Source organism: Pelodiscus sinensis, chromosome 1 (assembly GCF_052426305.1).
Source record: "Pelodiscus sinensis isolate ZL-2025 chromosome 1, ASM5242630v1, whole genome shotgun sequence".
Lineage (NCBI taxonomy): Eukaryota > Metazoa > Chordata > Testudines > Trionychidae > Pelodiscus > Pelodiscus sinensis.
Window position 1 is genome coordinate 183,838,416 of NC_143052.1, and position 12,680 is coordinate 183,851,095.

The 12,680-nt window shown below is 43.1% G+C and overlaps 1 long non-coding RNA gene across 1 annotated transcript; it reads left to right on the forward strand.

Annotated features, from left to right (window-relative positions):
- Positions 1-8,826: 8,826 nt before the first annotated feature.
- On the forward strand, positions 8,827-11,421 carry LOC142820882 (uncharacterized). The gene is made up of 3 exons (XR_016347928.1): positions 8,827-9,053; positions 9,220-9,348; positions 10,892-11,421. It is a non-coding gene; the product is annotated as an uncharacterized LOC142820882 (long non-coding RNA).
- The last annotated feature ends 1,259 nt before the right edge of the window (positions 11,422-12,680 follow it).

The window sequence follows — 12,680 nt, forward strand, 5'->3', positions numbered from 1 at the left end:
TCTTAGGAAATTATGAGTATGTATACTTCTTAGTCACAAATAACAAGTGCTATGCAAACCTTCTAACTCCTCATAAGTCCTCATAACATGCCTGTGCAACATATAAGTAGTAGTATTATAGCTATTCTGCAGGTGGAAAAACTGAGCCACAGAGCTGTGAATTGCTCACACTTCACAGAGCAAGTCGGTGACATAGTCTGACTGTCAATCGCTCATCCTCATTACACCTACAGGCAGTCCCCGAGTTACGCGGATCCGACTTATGTCGGATCCGCAGTTACGAACGGGGCCCGTCTCCCTGGTCTCCAGCAGACCAGGGAGAGGAAGCAAAGCGGCGGAACACGCGGGCAGCGGACAGCCCAGACGCGTCTGGGCTGTCCGCTGCCCGCGTGCTCCACGGCTTTGCTCTGCTTTGCTCCCCATCTCCCTGGTCTGCAGACCAGGGGGACGGGGAGCAAACGGCGGAACATGCGGACAGCAGACAGGGACCAACCCAGCAGCACCCCAGCTGCTCTGCCCCAGGCGTCCCCAAGTCAGCTGCTGCTGAAACTGACCAGTTGCTGACTATAGGAAGCCCCTGCCCCGGGCTTCCTGGAATCAGCCGCTGATCAGTTTCAGCAGCAGCTGACTTGGGGGATGCCTGGGGTTCTTAAGTTGAATCTGTATGTAAGTCAGAATTGGCATCCAGATTCAGCCGCTGTTGAAACTGATCAGTTTCAGCAGCGGCTGAATCTGGACACCAGTTCCGACTTACATACAGATTCAACTTAAGAACAAACCTACAGTCCCTATCTTGTACGTAACCCGGGGACTGCCTGTACTTTATTACTCAAGGATTTGACACTTGAGACTGTCAAGGAATAACTCAGTGGTGACTGGGCGAGACAATGGGATTCGTATTAAGGCAGCAGCAAAAAATATAAGTTTAGACCTCCACAGGTCCTAACAGTAACGTGAACCTCCAACTATTGTAATATACAATTGATACAGAGTTAATTGTATAGGACTCTGATCCCACAAATGCTTATGAATGTAACTTCACATGTATGCATAGTCCAACTGAGTTTATTGTTTCTGCTCATTTGTAATTACTCTCAACTGTGGGGGTGTGTCTAGACTACCTAGTTTTGTCGACAAAAGTGGACTTTTTTCAACAAAACTATACCAGCGTCTACACTACCGCTGAGTTCTGTCGACATAACGTCGACAGAACTCAGCAGTTTTGTCGACGCTGGTAAACCTCATTTTACGAGGCATAACGCCTTCTGTCGACAGAACTCTGTCGACAGAAGGTGTTATTGCCTGTAACACTGCGTCCAGACTACGGAGTTCTGTCGACAAAGCAGCTTGCTTTGTCGACAGAACTCAATGTGTCTGGACGCTCTTTGTCGACGGAAGTTTTGTCGACAGTATCTGTCGACAAAACTTCCGTCGACAAAACGCGGTAGTCTAGACGTACCCTGAGTGTTTTCCCGGCTCAGGCTCTAAATCTGATGTCCCTGGTTAGGGTTGTGTATATTTTCATAGAGGATACATGTTCATTCCTCCACAACCGAGAATCTGAATTCTTTTAAGCACATTTCCATATATTTCACTGGACATTTTAGCTGTGTTATTGGAAGAAGAGAAGGTTGCCAAGAATATCAAGATTTCTTGTTTTTAGGTTTGGGGAAAATTGTATAAAAATACCCAATGTTAAAGGATAAAGAAAAATTTCTGAATAGGAAACAACATATAAGCAGATCCTGAACAACAAAGTTAAAGATACAGAGCATTTCTATTCTAAGACCCTGATATGTGAGCAGACTTCTGCAGCCTTGGGATCAGAATTTATATCTCCCTTTCAATTGTGTGTAATTATACTTTTTAAAAAAAGGCTCATTTTGAAATTTAGAGATTTGTTCTTAATTCAGGGGTTCTTTTTTTAAGTTAGGGTAATAATGCCTCAGCCATTTTTGGGGGGAAACTACTTTACACAGATTTGAAACAAACTTGCATTTCAGCACTTTCAGCGAGCTGATAAAACGTGACTTGTTTCTGAGCCCTTTTGGCAAGCAGAAGGGGACTCTGATATTGTCTCTCTCTTGAACCTTTCTTTGTTGATTCTGACATGGTGAGACCCACTAGCTTGGAAAAGATTGGTGGGAAGCAGCCCTTGTGAATGACTAGATCTGTGCTGCAGTATTTACAGGCTGCTACCGGTGGTGCTGTGGGGTAGACACAGCTGATAAAGTGTCTACCTTCCACACACAAGCCACATTATAAGGCAGTTTGCAATGAAACACTCAAAATTCAGATGACAAAGAATGGCTCTACAATGTTAACTCGTCCTCCTATGTGTCTGGTCAGATTACAATACAGTGTTATGTGATCACATTTTATTATTTCAAAGATAGTGGTCACTACTGAAGAAGGCAGTTCTTTGATATTTTAATTCTCATTGGTCCGGTGTACATTTGTCTAGTTCACTACACATCACCCAAAACTGCAGAGAGTGAATTCACCTTCTTTTTTAACAATTTTAATCAACATCACATTTGAGCCTCTCACAAACCTTCATATATTCTGACACCACCTGGGTGAACTATTCAGTATTTGGTAGACTGATGTACAGGTATTGTGCCACCCACTAAGGACTCATTTAGACAGGGAATTATTTCAAAATAGCTATTCCTGCAACTTCATGTGTAAATGCTCCTATTCTATAAGAGAAGTGCCTTATGTTGAATTACCTTAATTTAAATGGATTAGTTATATACATGACAGTAGTTTTATGTAATCGAAGTGCATTCACCTAACTGAGAATAAGGAACTCCTATTCTGGAAGAACATGTACACAGGCAGTTAATCAGGTACAGTTAATCTGCTGTAAATTCACACCCTACCTTATTCTGGTTTAATGTTCATGTATAGACAAGACATTAAAGCTACCACTCCAGCTTTTACAACCGGTATTACCATATTAGTTATTTATTTATCATTAAATTAATTACTTCTAACATTATGCCAATAAATATTAACAAAGGAGGAGATAGACTTGCAATTCACTATTCTAATTCTTAATTGTACTGTGTTCAACTTATATGTATGCGCTTCCATGTTATCTCCTTAAAATACATAAATAGGTATGAACTGCAAATATAAGAATTATCTATCAAATATAAATGAGCATCATACATATCCCTTCTGCTGCAAATCTGACTCCTCAGAAGAGGCGTTAGGTTTTTGCCATCATATTAGTAGGAATTTTTTTAAATAGCTTTTTACTCTGAAAAATGTTAATGCTGTCCATGACTGGGGTTTCATTTTTCTGAAAGACCACAGCATGATAGCATTACCATTTTCAGATGGTTGGTATTCTTCAAGAAATGTCTATTGTCTGTTATTCCAATAAATTGCCTTTTATGAATGAATTATGCGTTTGATGAATTATGGACTTCCTATAGCTGGATTTCTAATAAAAGTCAATAAAAGTTAAAATATGCCTACACAAGCAAATTCCTTAACTTCAAGTGAAACCCTATTGCATTTAGCAGAGTTGTATGACATTGGGGAAATTACTGAATAGTAAAAAGAAATTACTATTTACCAGTGGTTAAAGTCTGTCTCAGCAGTTTTCAAACTTTATTGTACTGTGCTCACCCCTCCCCCCCCCAATTCTGACAACAAAAATTAGTACATGGTCCCAAGAGGGGAGACGAAAGACTGGTACCACCTGGGCCCTGCCACCTAAGCCCTGCTGCCCTGGGCAGGGGAGTATCAAGAGTTTCTGCCCTGGGCAGCGAGCATGTACATCTAACTCTAGGCAGTGGGGCTTGGCCTCGGGCTTCAGCCCCAGGTGATAGGACTTGGGCCTCAGACTTGCTGGGGCCCAAAGCCAACATCAGCTTTGGTGACCCCATTAAAAAGGGATTGTGACCTGCCGTTTGAGAATCCCTGGCCTATCAAAACAGTATGGGAATCTCACCCCTTCTGGTGGTCATGACAGGACTTGAAGTCTAGTAATGATCCTGCATTTTTACTATTGTTTGCTAATGGGATACACAGTGATGAAGAAGACATTCACCTCCTCAGGGAAGAGATTCTTCCTTACTATGTAACCGAAAAACTCCACTAGGTGAAATTCTATGGCCTATGTTTGCACAGCAGAGAAGACTTCTTCCTTCTGACTTTAAAAGTCTTGAAAACCTGGGCAAATAAAAAGTTTCTGAAAGGATTGCCTGGTCCCAAGGAGATCCCTAGCCTGCTAGAAAGATATATTTGAAATAGTAAACTCAGCAACTAACTCAAAACCATGCTCCTTGCATTAATTAAATTAACTGTGATTGATTGCAAGTTTTGATCTCACTTTTAGTACTAACTGTTGTAACCTTTTCTTGAATATTGCATTCTTTCATAACATCTAAGAAACACTTTACCCATATTTCAGCATCTTCAGTATGCATTACTGTTAAAAGCAAACAACTATGGTTTTTCAGAGGTTTTAACTTCATAATTGTATGGCTGTGATATAGGCCTTTTTATTCATGATGCAGTAGTTCCTTGGGAATGCAAGGTATATGACTGATTGGAAGATGAAATCTGATCAAATCCCTTAATCCTATAGCTTGCAATGTTGCGTGGTCTACAGTCCACAGTGATCCACTTTGCAAGAGCATTGGTTAAGCTGTTGTACTTTGGCTGATTAATGGGCTTGTGGTGATTCTGAAACTCTGTATCCATAGTCTGTCAATGTTGGAGGGACTCATTTGCTGTCAGTGGATTATCTGTGGCACAGGGAATGGAAGCACAAAGCAGTTTAGCACATAGGCAGTACTGAAGACATGAAATACTTCTAGGCTGCGTCTAGACTGGCAAGTTTTTCCGCAAAAGCAGCCACTTTTGCAGAAAAACTTGCCAGCTGTCTACACTGGCCACTTGATTTTGCGCAAGAACACTGACGATCTAAGGTAAGATTGTCAGTGTTCTTGTGGAAATGCTATGCTGCTCCCGCTCGGGAAAAAGCCCTCTTGCGCAAATGCTTTTGCGCAAGAGGGCCAGTGTAGACAGGTAAAAACTGTTTTGCGCAAAAAAGCCCCCACGGCGAAAATGGCGATCGGGGCTTTCTTGCGCAAAACCGAGTCTAGATTGGCACGGACGCTTTTCCGCAAAAAGTGATTGGCACAGACGCTTTTCTGTTAAAAGCATTTGCGGAAAATCATGCCTGTCTAGACATAGCCCAATAGTATTAGAATGTAGCCTCGCAATAGCGACATATAACCTTTTTATTCAGTGTGATCAAAACTGTGATTATTTGTGACTACGTTTTTAATCACTTGATAGCCCTACTTATCAAGCTCAGTCTTGAAACAAATTAGGCTGTGTCTATAACTAAAGAGTTCTGTCTACAAAATTTCAATTAAATCACTCTTGGACATCCACACAATGGTCCTTGTGCTGGCATAGTTGCATCCACACTAGCAGCTCTTGCATCAACACAGTGAGCAGGGCACTGTGAATAGTTACCCAACTATGCAACTGGCTGCCAGGTACTTTGGGAAGGGTTTGTAGTGCCTCACGAGGAAGGAACAACATCACATGAAGCAGGTTTCTTAATCCCATCATTAGATAGGCATCCTTATTAGATTGCCGAAAGCTTTTAAACTGAAGTTTGCAGGGGAGTTCCTGATAGGGAGGGGGAGAGATGGAATGTTGTATGTGAGTGTGAACAGGTCAGGAGAGTGTGCACGTTGGGGGAGTGTGCGTGTCAACATGCTGTCTCTAAATCTGGACTGCTGCCAAAAGAAGCCAGTCCTGCAGCAGGGAGGGGGACATCCACAATATCAGCCCCCTCCCTTCCCAGCTCTGCACAGCAATCTATCGTACACATACATACATTCAGATAACTGCCCTGCCTGCCTACTCTGTTTGTAGTGTAAGAGAACGCAGTAACAATTAATTTTAACAAATTTACTGTTTGCTGCCATAGAAGAGCTACACTTAGCTGTCAGAACTTGCTGGAGCTTTGAAAGAGAAGGAGTGCATGCCTTTGTAGCAAGAATACAGAGAAGCCGAACTCAAAATAGCGAGCAGAGTTGTCACAATGGGCATTGTGGGATAATGAGGGAGACCTGGCATGGCAATATTGATGAATGGCAACATCCATTCTGATGCTTCATAGCTTTAAGTCTGCAGCAAAAAGCTTCTTGTCAAGGTGGTTCTGTTGCCAAAACAGGGCAGTTTTGTTACCAAAAGTGGTTTTGCAGTGTGTACACCTCCAGGCTGCGTCTAGACTGGCATGATTTTGCGGAAATACTTAACGGAAAAGTTTTTCTGTTAAAAGTATTTCTGCAAAAGAGCGTCTAGATTGGCACGGATGCTTTTGTGCAAAAAGTGCTTTTGTGCAAAAGCATCCATGCCAGTATAGACTCGCTTTTGCGCAAGAAAGCTCCGATGGCCATTTTAGCCATCGGGCTTTCTTGCGCAAAAAATTAAGGTGCCTGTCTACACTGGCCCTCTTGCGCAAGAATGGTTGCTTTTTCTAAACATGTCAGAAAGATAAACATCAGAGAGACATTGGTGCTATAAATTAAGGCAAGAATACTTGCGCAAGAGGGCTTATCCCTGAGTAGGAGCATCAAAGAATTTGTGCAAGAAGCACTGAATTCTTACATTAGAACGTCAGCGCTCTTGCGCAACTTCAAGCAGCCAGTGTAGACAGCTGGCAAGTTTTGTGCAAAATCTTGCCAGTCTAGACGCACCCTCACTGTTTTGCCACCAAAATCTGCCATTTATTTTAGTGTAGATAAGGCCTTAGTTGTTTTCCCCCCATGACTACTCTTGGAAGGCTGTTCCAGAACTTCACTTCTCTGATGCTTAGAATCTTTCATCCAATTTCACATCTAAACTTGTTGATAGTCAGTTTATATCCATTTGTTCTTTACTGCCACTGGCCCTTAATTTATAGCACCACTGTCTCTCTGATGTTTATCTTTCCAACATGTTTAGAAAGAGCAACCATACCTCCCCTCAGCCTTCGGCTTGTTAGGCTAAACTAGCCAAGGTCCTTAAGTCTCCTCTCGCATCCTCCTCACAGCCCTCTCTCAACCTGTGCCAGTTTGAAATCCTCCTTGTTAAACATGGGAGACCAAAATGCACATAGTATTCCAAATGAGGTCTCACCAGTGCCTTGTACAATGGTAATAACACCCCTCCCGCTCCCCCCTACAAACATCTCACCTAACACATCCTAGGATTGAATTAACCTTTTTCACAGCTGGATCCCACTGGCAGCTCTTAGTCATCAACCAATCCACCCATGTCTCACTCCTCCATCATTTCCAACTGATGAGTCCCCGTGACCATTCACTTTGCATTAGGGCTGTCAGTTAAAGAGTAATTCATAGTACAATTAACATTTTCAATATTTTAACCTGTTAATTGTACTCAAGGGTCAGCAGGAGGTTGAAGCTCCGGACCTCTACGAAGCCAGGAGCCCTAAGCCCCACACTGGGGCTATGTCTACATTGCGCATTCTTGCGCAAGAAAATATGCAAATGAGGCATGGTGATGAATATCACCATGCCTCATTTGCATACCTAATGAGCCACCATTTTTGCACAAGGGGCTTTTGTGCAAGAGCTGTTCTGCCTGAAAATAAGCAGCAGAACAGCTCTTGCGCAAGAGAGGGGTTTTGCGCAAGAAGGAGCAGAGTAGACTGCTCCTTCTTGCACAAAGTGGCAGCTTATTAGGTATGCAAATGAGGCGCAGCGATATACACCTGCCGCACTTCATTTGCATATCTTCTTGCGCAAGAATGCACAATGTAGACATAGCCTAGGTGGGCTGAAGTCTGGAGACCAAAGGGTACTTTAATGATAAAGAGGTTGCACTCTGGTACATGTGAGATTAATTGAAATATTTTACCAGTGCAAATATTGGTAATAACAAATATAAAGGACCACTGCACATCTTGTATCGTGTTGTAATTGTAATCATATTTGAAAAGGGTATTCTGTTAACAGTGTATTACAACTTTCATTGTGTTTTTTTTAATCACTTGACAGCCATAGTTTGAAGGTGAGGTTTATGGGAGGCACATCTCTGATGTTCCCACCCTTCACTCAGATAAATGAGAGGATTTAGATTTGACCAGAATTGAGAATCTGTACTGATATCAACACCATTAATAAAATGGAGAGAATGGGATCTCTTCCACCAGGGAAATGGTAAAATCCCTGCTGCAATCTCCTTCACTTTGGAAGAATTCAAAATAGTGCAGAACATTATATGCAAAATAAACTAAGTTAATATTTGACTAACTTGGGCAAATCAGGTCCTTTTAAATATTGACCAAACCCAGGAAGCTTGCACAATAAAAACCAACGTGCTTCCTCTCCGTATAAATGCTCATGTTTTTAGCTATCACCTAAAGTGAGATCTTTCAAACATCAACATCCACTCCAAACAGGGACCCTGATCTCTGGAGCAAATATTAATGGGATATTTGTGATATTTTGGCATTACAATTACACAAAACCAAAAATGGTCTTACTCAGGGTCAAGATTTCAACTCTTCCCTTTGTTTCCTTCAGTCTCGGTACTTTTTTCCTTCATTCTGCCAGCCTTTTCCCACTCACCATCACTTCACTTAGATTTTCAATTCTCCCTGCTTAATTGCCCACCCATCAATGCCCTAAGTCCCCCTCCCCTAACAATTCTCTAAATATAATTGTCACTTCTTTCTATTCCCTTTCTTCCATCCCTTACTGCTCTCATTTGACTTTGCATTCACTTCCCCACTCCTTCTGCCCACAGTGGAGTGTCACAGAGGAAAAGGAACTAATTAGGGCCAGTTGTTTGCTCCTGGGCCCTTTTTCCACTGGAGTCTCAAGGAGGCAGCGGCTATAGGGGGAAAAGGATGTCTTCTCTAATGCCCCTTTTTCTCCCTTGCAGCAAACACAATGAGGTCTTCTTCCTTTCAGCCTTTGGGGAAAGCAGCAGATGACCTGTTAATTAAACAAATTGGAGAGAAACCTCTTCTCTGAAAGATACTGCTCGTACTCCACTGATAGGTAGGAAATCTGAAAGCTCCAATAAACTTGTGTGCCAGTTCCCACTGCACAGTCTCCTGTGCTTGGAAAGTATTGACTCCATGAGACAGGCAGAATATGCAAAAGGAGCCCTGGATGAACCCCAAGCAGCTGCAGTAAGAGAACTGGTGTTGTCTTCTCTCCCTAGGGCAGCCTGCATACGGAACCCCTCATCCCAGCCCCACTCCAGATCAATGATTTAAATGAAGCATGTACATTTTCATTTTATTTTCCAAAAAACAAAAATGAATTTAGCTAAGGACCTAAGCAATGTCAGGTAAATCTTCTAGTAAACAAATATTTTAAAAAATGTAAATATACTATGTCAAAGTCTCTTTAAAGTAAACCAGGAATATTCCCACACTAGAATTACACGGTACAATCTTGCTTAGTCAAACCTTAAATATCTGAAATTCTATTATCTAAAACAGGACTATAAAGAAACAATGAAGTAGGAGAGTCCCACAGCCTTGGCTTCAGTCTGAGCCTGGGGCTATGTCTAGACAGCATCCCTCTGCCAACAGAGGGATGCAAATCAAGCACATCGAAATTGCTAATGAAGCAGGGATTTAATTCTCCCATGCTTCATTAGCATAAACATGGCCACTGCTTTTTTTCCCCCATATAGCAATGGTCACCAATCAGTAGATTGGGAGTTACTGGTAGATCTTGGAGCCTTTGACAGGTGATCCTGAAAGGTTTGGCCTTGGAGCTTCCCCCTCCAGCCCTGGGAGCCTCTTGCTTGCTGTGCAGAGCACAGGAAGAAGAGGAAGGGATGCTGATGTCAGGGTGCCCCTCCCTCCACGCTGTACGCCATCACCACAGAGCAGAGGCAAGGCAGGGATGGAGAGAGTTTGCTGGCTGCTTTTGGGAGGGGTGCAGGGCCAGGGGAGGGGTGAGCCTTCCTTAGCCCCCTGCACCACCACTCAGCAGCAACCTGTGGTAAGTGGTGCCCACCTGGAGCCCACATTCCAAACCCTGAGCCCAGTCCTGAACCCCTCCTACACCACAAAACCCTTCCCTAGTCCTGAATCCCCCTGCACGCAAACTCTCTCCCAGAGCCTGCACCTATCCTGCACCTCAACTTCAGCTCAGAACCCATGCCACACTCCAAATCCTTTAGCCCAAGATCAGAGACTGAATCCCCCTCCCTTATACCCCAGCCCTCTGCCCACAGCCTGATAAAAGTGAGGGTGGCAGAGGGAAGGAGGCGGGGCAAGAGTGCTTAGGTTTGAGGTGAATCCTGGATTGCACTTAAATTCAAAAAGTGATCTTATGCTTAAAAAGGTTGGAGACCACTGCCATACAGCAATGAAACAGTGAGGCAGCATGAGCTGTGGGCTGGCATGGGCCAACTTCTATGCTGTATTGACAAACATACCCTAAGTTTACTAACATGATTAACATTATTGATAAATGTTGGTGCCACTAATTAGAAGAGATATTTCTGGTTAGAAATATTTTATTGAATGCTTGTTGTTCTTTTGCTAATCAGTGATATCAGTTGGTTAAGGAAGCAAGTGAAATTTCAAAAGTATACTTAATGATACAGGAGTCATTGAGACAGAATTTAAAGAATATATTTGCTAAATAAAATATTACAGTATATAAGCCTCAAAATTCTTCTCTGGCCAAAGAAAAAAGGGAAATTAAAATTCTAGCATTCCCTTTTCAGCAAACTCTCTTGAGGATTTGTATAAAGTCAACCCATATAAACAGTCTAAAAAATAAAGCGGAGGGCTTATTATGTGGAGGGCTGTGAGTTTTTGCTAGTTAGGGAAAACAGTTTTTAAATATGTAATTAACAGCTTTTGTTTTAGCAGCTGGATACAATGTCTCAAAGAACAGAGGACATGGAGGGATTCAGTGATTATTCATCTATAAAATATTAAATAATTGATAACCACTGGACACTGTTCCAAAACTCCCTTTTTGGGAAAGGAGAAGTCTTAAAAAATTGGAAGCAGTTTGACAAGAGAACTTAGTCCCATTTTTAAGTGTTTTGGGTTTACCTGTTGCTATTAATGTACAAGACACCCGTGTTCTGAAGCACCAAAGATTTTTGTGACACTGCTTTTGAAAATGGAAGAAAAAAATAATAATTTGCATGGACTTGATATCATAGATGTAGAAGTTTGGGACAGTCCACTAGTGAATAATTTCATTAGATAATTGAACTAGCATTCAGTGGACAAAAAGTGTTGTTTTGTTATGGCTGATTAAACAAACTAAACAAAAATTGTTTTGCATGTTTTTTTAATGAAAATCCATCAAATTACTGAAAGAGGATCAGTTCCTGCCAGTTAATGGTTCCCTTATTTTTTGTGTACCAAGATAAGATATTTATAGATGAGGCAAATAAATATCAGAGGGATAGCCATGTTAGGTATCCTCAAAAATGAGAGTCCTATGATACCTTAAAGGGTAGGGGTATGTCTATACTTGCAACCTCTTTGGAGAGAGGGATGCAAATGAAGACATTCAAAATTGCAAATGAAGCCAGGATTTAAGTATCCCGTGCTCCATTTGCATATTTGCATTATGGTGCTATTTTGAAATAGCACTACAGGCAGTTCCCGGGTTACGTACAAGATAGGGACTGTAGGTTTGTTCTTAAGTTGAATCTGTATGTAAGTCGGAACTGGCGTCCAGATTCAGCCGCTGCTGAAACTGACCAGCAGTGGCTGAATCAGGATGCCTGGAGCAGAGCAGCTGGGGTGCTGCCGGGTTGGTCCCGTAGCGCCCAAAGCGGCGCTACGGGACCAACCGGCAGCGCCCCAGCTGCTGTACCACAGGCGCCCGGAGCAAAGCCGCGGAGCACGGGGGCCGCGGGACAGCCCAGACGCGCCATGGCTATCCTGCTGCCCTCGGGCTCTGCGGTTTACTCTGCTTTGCTCCCCGTCCCCCTGGTCTGCAGACCAGGGGGACGGGGAGCAAAGCGGCGGAACACGCAGGTAGCCCAGACGCATCTGGGCTGTCCGCTGCCCGCGTGCTCCGGGGCTTTGCTCTGCTTTGCTCCCCGTCCCCCTGGTCTGCAGACCAGGGGGACGGGGAGCAAAGCGGCAGAACACGTGGGCAGTGGGCAGCCCAGATGCGTCTGGGCTCCCGCTGCCCGCGTGCTCCGCGGCTGTGCTCTGCTTTGCTCCCCGTCCCCCTGGTCTGCAAAGTCCCCCTGGCCGCTTTGCTTCCTCTCCCTGGTCTGCTGGAGACCAGGGAGAGGGTCCCGTTCGTAAGTGCGGATCCGACATAAGTCGGATCCACATAACTCGGGGACTGCCTGTATTTCCAAATACAAAATGCGGTGTAGATGCAGTTATTTCAGAAGAACACCCTTCTTCCAAAATAACACTTAGTCCTCAAAAAATGAGATTTAACAGTTATTTTGGAAGATAACCGCATCTACACCGCATTTTGCATTTCAAAATAGCACTATTTCAATATAGCGCCATAACGTGAATATGCAAATAAAACACGGGATATTTAAATCCCGGCTTCATTTGCAATTTTGAATGTCTTCATTTGCATCCCTCTCTCAAAAGAGGGTGCAAGTGTAGACATACCCTCACAGATTTATTTGAGAATAAGTTTTCATATACTAAGATTATGCCC